At 40.7% G+C, this 10,470-nt stretch overlaps 1 protein-coding gene and 1 long non-coding RNA gene across 4 annotated transcripts in view; both read left to right on the forward strand.

Annotated features, from left to right (window-relative positions):
• Window positions 1-10,470, forward strand: part of brinp2 (bone morphogenetic protein/retinoic acid inducible neural-specific 2) — a 347,460-nt gene that overhangs the window by 305,559 nt on the left and 31,431 nt on the right. The gene's annotated exons all lie outside the window — the stretch shown is intronic.
• The window catches only part of LOC126383124 (uncharacterized), a 2,988-nt gene continuing 1,999 nt past the window's right edge, over window positions 9,482-10,470 (forward strand). Inside the window, exons 1-2 of the long non-coding RNA XR_007569111.1 lie at window positions 9,482-9,572; window positions 10,127-10,218. This is a non-coding gene — a long non-coding RNA (uncharacterized LOC126383124). The remainder of the gene's footprint in view (window positions 9,573-10,126; window positions 10,219-10,470) is intronic.

The following is a 10,470-nucleotide window of genomic DNA, read 5'->3' on the forward strand; positions in this document are numbered from 1 at the left end:
AAAATCGATCTCTTCCTAGGAAGTTTGACCGATCTGCATGAAACTCTGTGAACATAATCTAGGGACCAAAATCTAAAGTTCCCTCTTGGCAAAAGTTGGAAAACTTACTAAAACAATGAATATTGCGGAAGGCATGGCTCATCACATAAAGGTGTATAACATCTCGAGTTTCACCGATCTAGAGTTAATTTCTTATCTAGGCCGAACCACCATATCGATTTTTACTAAACTTGGTAGATATGTAGAACAGGACGCCTCAAGGTGACTGGAGAAATTTAACTCTAATTGGCAACTGGGTGGCGCTATAACAACAGAAAAATGCTTAAAAATGGCTAAAATGCGACCGATCGCTGTGGCCCCCCTGTGGACGAATGTTTTGTTTTCTTTCTAATTTCTGGTATGACTAAGTCATGGTATGGTATGCTGTACATAATCACGGAAACTGTCAGTGTGTCAGTGTGTCAGTCTGTCAGTCAGTCATTCTGTCTGTCCCACGTTTTTCTACTCACTGACATGGTCAATCTATGTGAAACTGCACATAGGCATTGAGGATTGGCATAGGTAGAAGGTGACAAAGCTACCAATGGGTATGGACTCGTGTTGATAAATTATAATAATTGTCTAAATCCCTGTTGATTTTTTTTTTTTTTAATAGGCCTAATGTCAAGCCCTAATTGTATTGTTTTGGGGTGAACAGCAGAGGGCACAATTACATTAGTTAAGAAGACAAACTCAAAGGGAGACAGACAGATGTATCATTTTCTGAGGCCATTTTTTCAGGTCATATTTTTTCTTCATTTTTTAATACCATAATAAATATCATATTATGGACTTTATATCATGGTAATTGTAATATGAGTTTTGGGTACTGTCATATCCCAATCGCAATGGGCAATATGAAGTAGCTTAATGGCAATGTCATATAATTTGTAGTATTTTGGTAGTAAACCAAAGAATTGTGCAACTTGAAATTTTGATCTGATGATGGCGCTCATTGAAATGCCAGGGTATCACCAAAGTCATTACAATTCAGTCTATGGGGTTTTTCGGAAATTTCACTCTGAACCAAAAACATTAACCTCATGGTAGTGCTAGATGAAGAGTCATTGTTTATATCTTCTGGCCCATGAATGTGCAAATGTGTAGAATGTGAGATCCGGCTAGTTGACATCACAGTCCCTAGAGCCACGTTGTTAACATGGCTAATACACATTGTTGAACTGAACATAAATTACAAGCAGTAAAAGCACTATATGAAGCCTTCTTGTTTGTTACAGAAGACATTATACACTCAGTATTTCATGTGCAAATACACGCTGTATCCATGTGACATTTTAGACAATGCTCAAATGATTTACAGTAGCTCTATTTGAACACATGGCATGTGTTGTTTAAATATTAGAAATGCAGTTCGAAATGCAAATATTAACATGTAAAGTGGCCCCAGTGTTAATGATTTTGTAACAGTGTTTCTGCAATTGCTGTCTGTTCTGCTTCGCAGATAGCCAACTTATCCATTTGGCTTCGTAACCTTCACACATAAAGGAATTCAGTGATAATGTAAAAGGTGTAAAAAACATAAACAGAGCACTGCTGTAACTTGGGATCGTTTGCAGCTTGAGCGGGTGCACCGTTAAAACCCATCTGTCGGCAGACAAACTCAGCGCTGGCCCATCTGGGTTCCCTTTGCTATCTGAGACCTTGGGAGTATTCAAGGTTAATACCCCCTTATTAGGCACAGCCATCAGACCCTGGAATGGCAGCCCCCTTAATGTATTAGGTCTGCATGTTAAGAGATGCCTTACAGTGGTTAAGTAGGGGTTTGCCATCATACATCTGTCCTCCATTTATCCTTTATTAATGATGGGGAGGCCGCTGCAGGCTTTTTCACATGCTGACGAGTGGAACCATATAGACTTACAGTTTTTTATGCCGCTTACAGCTGAAAAGTAAGTAAAGGCACAATTTCCAAATTCCTTTGGGTGAGCAGAGCAGCAGTATAATTGGACTACACTGATGCACAATGAATGCCGTGAAAGTTATTAATTGATGCCTATGGTGGTATGCATGATTTAATAGTGTGTGTTTTTACATAAGGATGGCAGACTGAAAAAGAGAAAATAACCATTAAGGCCATTAAAGAACAAGCATAAACAAGCAATTAAGACTGAGAGACAGGAAGTATATTAGAAGAAAAAAACAGACCATTCTCTCATCTTTTCTTGCTCTTTGTGTGGTTATAAAAAGACAGATACACAAGCTCATTCAGGTAAAGAGAGTCCAAGGACTAGTTAATGAATACACCTCCTCTGTTCACAGCATATCAAGGGTGTGATTTACTGTGTTTATGAGAGTTGATTATTTGTTTTACCATGGTACCCAACCTGTGATCGCCAGTAGCACATTACTAATGTTACTGTATAATGCCGACTTTTTTTTGTAACAAGGAGGGTAAGGATGGGGTAATACTAGGAAACAAGCGGTTTAAAGTTGTTCAGAGACGCACAATCGTTTGAATACGGGGATAACCCTGCTGGTTTTCAAACAGCTTTTTCTAGAAGACATTCATAAGCCCCTTTTACACTGATTGTTCAAGGCAGGAATTTCTTTGCCTGGACATTCTTTATAAAAGGTACAATTGCAAAATTGCTGACAGAGCTATCTCACCTTCAAACCAGCAGCAGAGGTAGAAACTGTGCCAAATGACGTCTGTTTGAAAGGGACAGCTGGCAGAACAGGACCATGGATGTGGACCATGACATGTTAAGTGTGTGACCCATTGCCAGGAGATACAAAAAGCAGCTAATAGCAGTTAGCAGCTAACTCAAAGAAGAAGAGCAGTGGCTGAAAATGTCCACAAATTAGGAAATCAATGAAATTCAGGAGCTCCTTACCCTCAGAGCAGAGGATGATATCAACCACCATATAACGGCAACGACAAATGATTGTTATAGCCATAGTATGCCATTGCTATTGTTTAGGAAGCACTGTCATGCACACCCTAGTGTGCTTATTCTATATGTCACACTAGAGGCTGATGCTGTCGTGTTACATGTCACGCCCATCATGCCTCTTTTGCTTCTGGGATGCTGCCATGCCATCTAAAATCACACACTGGAGTGGCATCATGCTCCTGTCTTTGGTTCTGTGTAGAGGAATACACATTCCACTAACTTAAGTTGTCTTTTTGACATATTGTCTCTTCAAAGCTAGTGAGCTAGCCACTAGTAGGACACTTCTGGATGGAGTTTGGAGTTATTGGGCTTAGGCTCGCTGTTAATGGTCAGTAAATACCTCCAAACTGTAGGCTAGATGCTAATTCCTCCACATTGTCATTATTTATTTATTTATTTTTTACAAATTAATACAGAAGCTATGACATTTAGCTGTGGTGGTGTAGGTGCCGTGTCTACCAAAGCATTTTTTTCTGAGGCCAGCATATTCTTTAAAGCTTTGCAATGGTAGCAATGTGTATTTATGCTGTGCTACAAATGCTGGCAGCAAGGCACTGGGCACGTTTGGTGTTTTTTTGTGCCTGGAGTTGAAAAATGTTCAACTTTTGGTAAAAACACTGCGCTTGTCAGAGAAAGAAAGTGACGGGTAATGTACCTTGAGGCCTCGGATAGGGATCCTAGGGTTACACAGAAATTGGATTTTTTGCTGATATTCGATATCCCGATATATAACAACTTATTTGGCCAGTAAGCAATACTGATAAATCCACTTTTTTCCTACCAAATTTTTGTGATCACTGAGTCTCTTTTGTAGTGGAATTAACATTAAATTATGCATGCATACTGTTATTGTGATGGCCCACCAGCAGATGGAGATATGAAAAAGAATGCTGTTCAATGTAATATTCATTCATTGTGCAAAATAAAAAAATGCGTGTTGGCTGAGTCTGATGTTCATTTTAAAGCCGATATTGGCTGATACCGATAATGTTCCAACATTGTCAACATCTCAATATAAAAACTGTATGAATGGGGATAATTGCAATAACTCTCGTCTGGAAGGCATTTGTGGTGTTGCACCTCGTTGTACAGACCAAAAGCAACAGTTTTGTGAAAAATTGAAAAAGAGTATGAAAGTGAAAAATTTACTGTAAAAAGTTACAGTTACTGAATGTGTCAGACACAACCCTGTGATCCAGCCATCAGAAATGGGGTTTCAGCAGCTGTTTGAAACTTAGTGAGAGTATATGTTTACATTTTTTTTTAAATAACTTGCCTGACATTGTACACAACACTTCCATACTCTTCATTCTCCTTGCCACCATTGAGAAACACACAGATACACTGCACAGGCTGATTTGTCTGCACTGTGAAAATCATTCTTGCAGTTGACTTGTGATAACAACAGTAACATTTAAATTGCTCATTTTTTTCCCAGGGAAACAGATTGATTATGTTTTGTTGCTACTTGTACAGTTTGCATTAAAGATGTCAACCTGGCATACATAAAAGGCATCTCTGTTACAAATGCCAGTGTCGTCTGCTGTAAAGCAGTGGCATTTAAGTAGCTGAATAGATGAATGAAAAACACATATGGAACTGGTAACACTTCAGCCCCCTTTCTACCTCCACAAACACACACAGACATGCACACACAAATCAGTGCTGCCTGACAATGATTCCCCACATCCTTCATCCAAATACCCTCCAATTTATTCCCCACAGTGACACCCTATAGTCCGCAGGCAATAATACCCTGCAATGTCACATCTTCACACAATATCTCAATCATGGTGGATGTCAAGGGAAGTGAACCAACAAGGTTCTCCTGTTCTTTAGCAACTGCTGTTTAAATGTCCTTGAGCAACCTCCAGCTGCTCCATTGGAGCAGCTCAGTGGCCGACAGTAGAAAACTGTGGTTTTACTGGGCAGCTCCCAGCGGCCGACTGTGCAAGACTGTGGTGTCCCGGATAGCTCCCAAACGTATAGAACCATGCAAGTGTGAAGCAGAACATTACTGAAAAGAGCATATGTGTTCTGTCAGCCTTCCACAAATAAATGAAAAAAAGACAATGTGTTCGAGGTTTTACCCTCAGGTGGAAGCAGCTTGAAAATAGCTTGCTGGATATAAACAACGAACCCCCCCTCCATGTTAGCCTAAATCCATTATCCATTTCTGATCCCTCTGCAGGAGTCAGGGAGGTAGTTCATTTTCAAACAGCTATGCTAAGGGCACAGCGGCCTCCCAAGGTGTTTGTTTCAGCTAGGGTCGGCTGAGTTTGACCTGGAGGATAATACGATGCCATGTTGAGGAGGCAGAATAGTGAATTTTACTTATCCAGACAAGAAGTAGGCTACAGAGGTCCCGAGGCTTACTGTGTTGAATTCCAGTGAAAGGGAGATTGATTAAAAGGAGAAAACGTGTGTAAATGTAAAAGACTTTATATTTATGTTGTAGGTTTAATTGAGAGAACTGTTGAGTTGTAAAGGTGAGAAAAAAGCTAACGAATTAGCATGGAATTCTAAGTGAGTAACTCAAAGCGTGGGTCCATTATTTATATATTCATTTTAGGTTTTTATATCATTTTGTAGTTTTCCAGTAGTGTCCTTATGTATTAAAATCTGAACATTCAAATTTTGGTTGAAGTATGTATGTTTTAGCACAGGTTGCTCGTATATAATCAGCATAATTGTGACGGCTGTAATCACTTGACCACTATGCTGACGGGAGTCTGGAAGGAAGCAACATAGAGACCGAAAGTCTGCGTTAAGGAGGCAGCTTGGGGTGGCGCATGGGTCAAATAAACAAGTTTTTGGAACCAAGTGGACTTTAAGAAATTTTAAAGTATGTTGCCACAATATTTATTTTCCTAAACCTGACTTACTTGCCTACACTTATAGACACCCAACCATGTTTCTTTTCCTACCCAACAAAACAGGTTACTCAAGGTAGGTGTCTGCATGATGACGTTGCTATATATAAACCCCCTGGCATGCCTAATGTGCCTCATTGACTGAACTAAGCCTTCTTAGAGAATTGTTGGTTTGCTAATGTCGGTGAAGATTCTCAGTCATCCAGGTCATGGTAATCGTAAGTGCTAATAGCGTAGGCAACTGGACTTGCTTTCGTTTCTTGAAGACATTTCGCCTCTCATCCAAGAAGCTTCTTCAGTTCTAAATGACTGGTACAAAGTTGCAGGCTATAAACCCTGTGTGGGTGGGAACCCTTGCAGAGTCGTAGGGGTCACGTGAGCTCTTAGTTTCAGAGTTGTCACAATATGAGTCGTTGACCCACCTGGCCACTATGTGAGTCGTTAGGGTCCGGTGGGACCAGGGGTGAATGGGTGTGAAGTCGTCTGTGGAGGGATCCCAAGACAGCATTGTAGGTGGGGGATAAGTAGTGTCGTAAGCCACCCCCTCTGTTTAACGATGGTCGCTCCAGCTTGACGTAGATGGCTTCTTCCACTCCTCTTTCAAATTGCTAATCTTTCAAATTAGCTATATTCCTCTAAGCCTCTAATTCATGTTAGATCAGATATAAAAGTCGTGCAGTAACACACACTAACCAATCAAAGCAGCAGGAGACCAACAACTCCCATGTTCTGTGAGGTAAAATGACTGTTTTTGTCAAAGTCTGGCGGCTTTGAAGGGGGCAGTATAACATCTACGGATACCTGGCAGGGAAACTGCTGTCTGACAGCAAGGTAAAGTGGTAAACAATATTACTCTTAGTATAGATGTGTACCTCATACAACCCCACTTCCAAAAATGTAAACTAACCCTTTCAGTTATCAGTACTCTAACCTATGTCACTGCTTTTTTCTCATGGCTAAATGAGCATTTCCATTTAAAAACCCCAGAAAAGAACAATGGACCCACCCTTTAAAGGAGCTATATGTAAGAAATCTAAAGCAAATAGTCATAAAATCATCCTAATATGTCACAGAGACTAACGAATAATGTTCATATAACATACTGATCTCACCGACAACAATAAATAATGTTCATATAACATACTGATCTCACCGACAACAATAGTACTGCCAGAATATTTGCATTTAAAAAACATTTTTACAGTCCGCAAATCATGTTTATGTTTTGAATTTGTGTTTTGGCCTGTTGCGCCACCCACCGCCGTCTATATTTTGAATTTGAGTGCAGTAACCGTTTTGGCCACATTCTTACATACAGCGCGTTTCTAATGCAATGCTTTTGTTGACAATGGAAATGGCTACATGTTTGGTCATTGATGTGGGTTTTGGAATTTTTATTGCTTGATAAATTCCTGTAGCTTATATATTGGTATACATATTTCATTTATGTACTTGTTTTTTCAGTTAAATAGATGGCCTGTTAACCATGCTCTCCTTTTACGTATGCAGGGTACTCGGTCAACAGTAAGCTTGGGCCTTTTTAATATATGCATGTCAGGTCTTTGAATTTGGTATCTATAACCCACATGAAACCCTCTTCCTGTCACTGTGGTCAGATAGAAAACTGTACAAGGACGGAATCTTTCACACACACTCATCTCATAATACTAATCATACAGGTCCTCAAAACTCTGACTCCTTGACTCAGCTCTGAGTAACAATACCCATTTATTCATCCTCGGACCTGTTCTCTGTTCCTGTGGAGGAACTGTGGAGTTTTCTCTAAACATTTTAGTGTATCTATCCAGCTATCTATCTATCGGCTATCCCTCCCAATCCCTTTTTCCACCACCAGCACAGATAGAGGCTGCATGGCACACATATGTACCCGGTGATGCAGTAAAAAATACAGTAGTTAATGACCAAAATTTGCTCAAGTGGAATCAAAAAGGCCCCTGGTAAATTTGGAATTGTCAATTCTGAACCTTCCTCAATCCTAGCATACATACACATGCTTACATAGTCCCAAAAGCAAACCCACACAGATACACACACTCACTGACACTGACAATAATTATCGAAGGCACTAGACAGATTTGCATAATCAAGCTGGGATTGTGAAATAAGCCTTTCAGTCAGTGTAGAATGTGACGTACTCTGTGTACTGGCTGTCAGGTCCTGGATGCTTCTATTGATATGTTTAATGTGTTAGCAGTAAAATCCCAGTTACGTTTCACAGGAAGCAGAATAACAACACAGCTCAGTTCTATGGATGAAGAGGTATATGTGATCTACTGAGTGTGAATGGTGCTTTTATATGACTGTATGACTGTACATATGCAACTTGCATAATGAAAGTAACATTTTCACTAACGTGTTTACAAATCAGTCATTCTTCAACAAAGACGAGCTATAACCAGCCTGTTAGTGGATTCTAAACCCACAAAGATGTCATGCTGGCTAGTATCATCCTATCTCTGGCTTTCACACCTCCTCTCTTAAACCATTTTTATATTTCTCAGTGTCTCTGCCTTATACGTCAAGACAAGGCTTTTATGCCCCCTCGCCAACCTTGAAGGAGAAGCAAAATGGTGCTTCTAGTTGAGATTGATCTTCTTTATGACTTGGTGGAGGCTGAGGGTACGACACTGAAGCATTTTTTCCCCATGTTACAATCACCCACAAGAGTCCAATAAGAGCACACCCTGATAGTATTACGTGCTGTGCCTGTGCACATGTTGGTTTCCAGAACAGAAATGATTCTCATTTGTCACTTAGGCGATGGGTTTGAGACAGAACGCCAGGGGATGTGTTAGAGATGCCGTGTGTAAATCTGTCACATATGTTTGGATTTGTGTCTGTGATAACATGTCAGGTTTTACTGAGACACGCTTCGGTTCCATTCAGCTGATGCCACGCCAGGGCAAAGTAGGTTGTCTTTTGTGGGTTTTAGTCGCACAAAGTTACAATTCCTCAGTCTGGAACGCCAGACCTCCCCCGCAGCAATGCCTGACATGGAGGGAATTGGGCTGTCATTTGGTCCATTTGTATTCCACTGAAAGCTGGAGCTTAGTGATGCGGGTGAAGAATTTGAATGAGAGCTATTGGTACATGGTGTCCCGTCAGCTCATCAGGGGGACTGACATAGCAGGACAGCTACCAGGGTTGGCAAGAGACTTACAGAAGTAAGAGTAGTGTTACTGAGGTAAAGCTACTGTGCAAGTCACTAATTTTATGTGATTATAGTATCTTTTAATTTCATGTCCCGGTTGGTCTGTAGAAAAATTAAATTTTGATTGTGCTTGCAGTGTAAATGTGCTTTTTCTGCCTGGACTGCTGTATCAAAGCCTTGAGTTTGGCATTTTGGCTGTTGCCATCTTGGATCTTTGGAGCCAGAAGTGACCACATTTGGGCGAGAGGATGAAGCTGTGGAGGAGCGAGGGGTGTATCTGACTCATAAGCTATGTCCCAATTCAGGGTCTGCATCCTTCGAAGGGCGAATTTGAAGGCCGCTTATGTCACAACGCTGCGCGAAGGCTGTCCCAATTCATCCAAATTTGAAGGCTCCTCCAAATGCAGCCGACAAATGCGCCCTCCTTTTCCCTGTATTCGGAGGATGCACCGCGACTATCCTTTGTGGCCTCCCATATCCCAAGATTCTTTGCGCGCCTTTGTTCAACCTGGATCTTTTTGACGATGGCGGCAAACTCAAACAGCGGCACCGGCACCGAATACACTTTCAAATGTAAGTAACGGATTTTTACTTAATGCCAGAAGTTCAAGGGGCCTTAAAACCTCTAAATGGCTGTTAAAATACATGACGTTAGTAATGCTAACACGCAGCCACCGGAATGTAGAGCCAGCTCCGCGATGTAACGTTAGCTTAACGTTAAGGCTAACGTTAACCTGTTGATAGGAGGAGCTCAGTTAGCCTTTAAAAGTAACGGTAACGGTTAAAGCCTTAAACCCCTTCACTTTCAATTGTTTAAAAGCTCGGAGGGTGACTCGTTATATCTTACTGTAACTGTGGAGATGTTGTAGGATGTTTATACCTCACATCAGGTGCATAAACGCACCGCAGTGAACAAATATAAAGGGAGAGGATAGGTTGTGAGTTGTGTGTGTGTGTGTGTGTATTTCTAGGCTGTAAAACTGTACTAACTAAACTAAACGTTTGGATGGAATATAGCCTAGAGCTAACTTCAGGAGCATTATAGTTATTGTCGTTATTAGGCCTATGTATATAATTTTGCCTGTTGACATAATAGAAAATATGTCTTACATTTCATTTTGTTGTAGGGAGCAAGGAGCAAACGGAGGAATTTATAAAACTCGGGTGAAAACGACCACCTCTTCACAGGGGCCAAAAATACGGCCACACTCGGATGGAGGTACCTGTTAAGGCAATAATAAATAGCCCATCTGTACTCTACAGATATTTGTATGTAAAGGTTACTTAAATTAACCCAAATCCTGTACAAAGTACAAATATAATCCAAAGATCACAAGTTAATGTTGTTTTTAGGTGGTGGTGGGAGTTTAATGTCTGTCCTGATGTCGCCTTTTGTGATCTTGTGTGTTTACCTTTTGTAATGCTTCTCTCTTGTTTAGAACAATCCTTCAAAAAATGGGCCTGGAGGGGG

The sequence above is a fragment of the Epinephelus moara genome, chromosome 21, assembly GCF_006386435.1.
Source record: "Epinephelus moara isolate mb chromosome 21, YSFRI_EMoa_1.0, whole genome shotgun sequence".
Lineage (NCBI taxonomy): Eukaryota > Metazoa > Chordata > Actinopteri > Perciformes > Serranidae > Epinephelus > Epinephelus moara.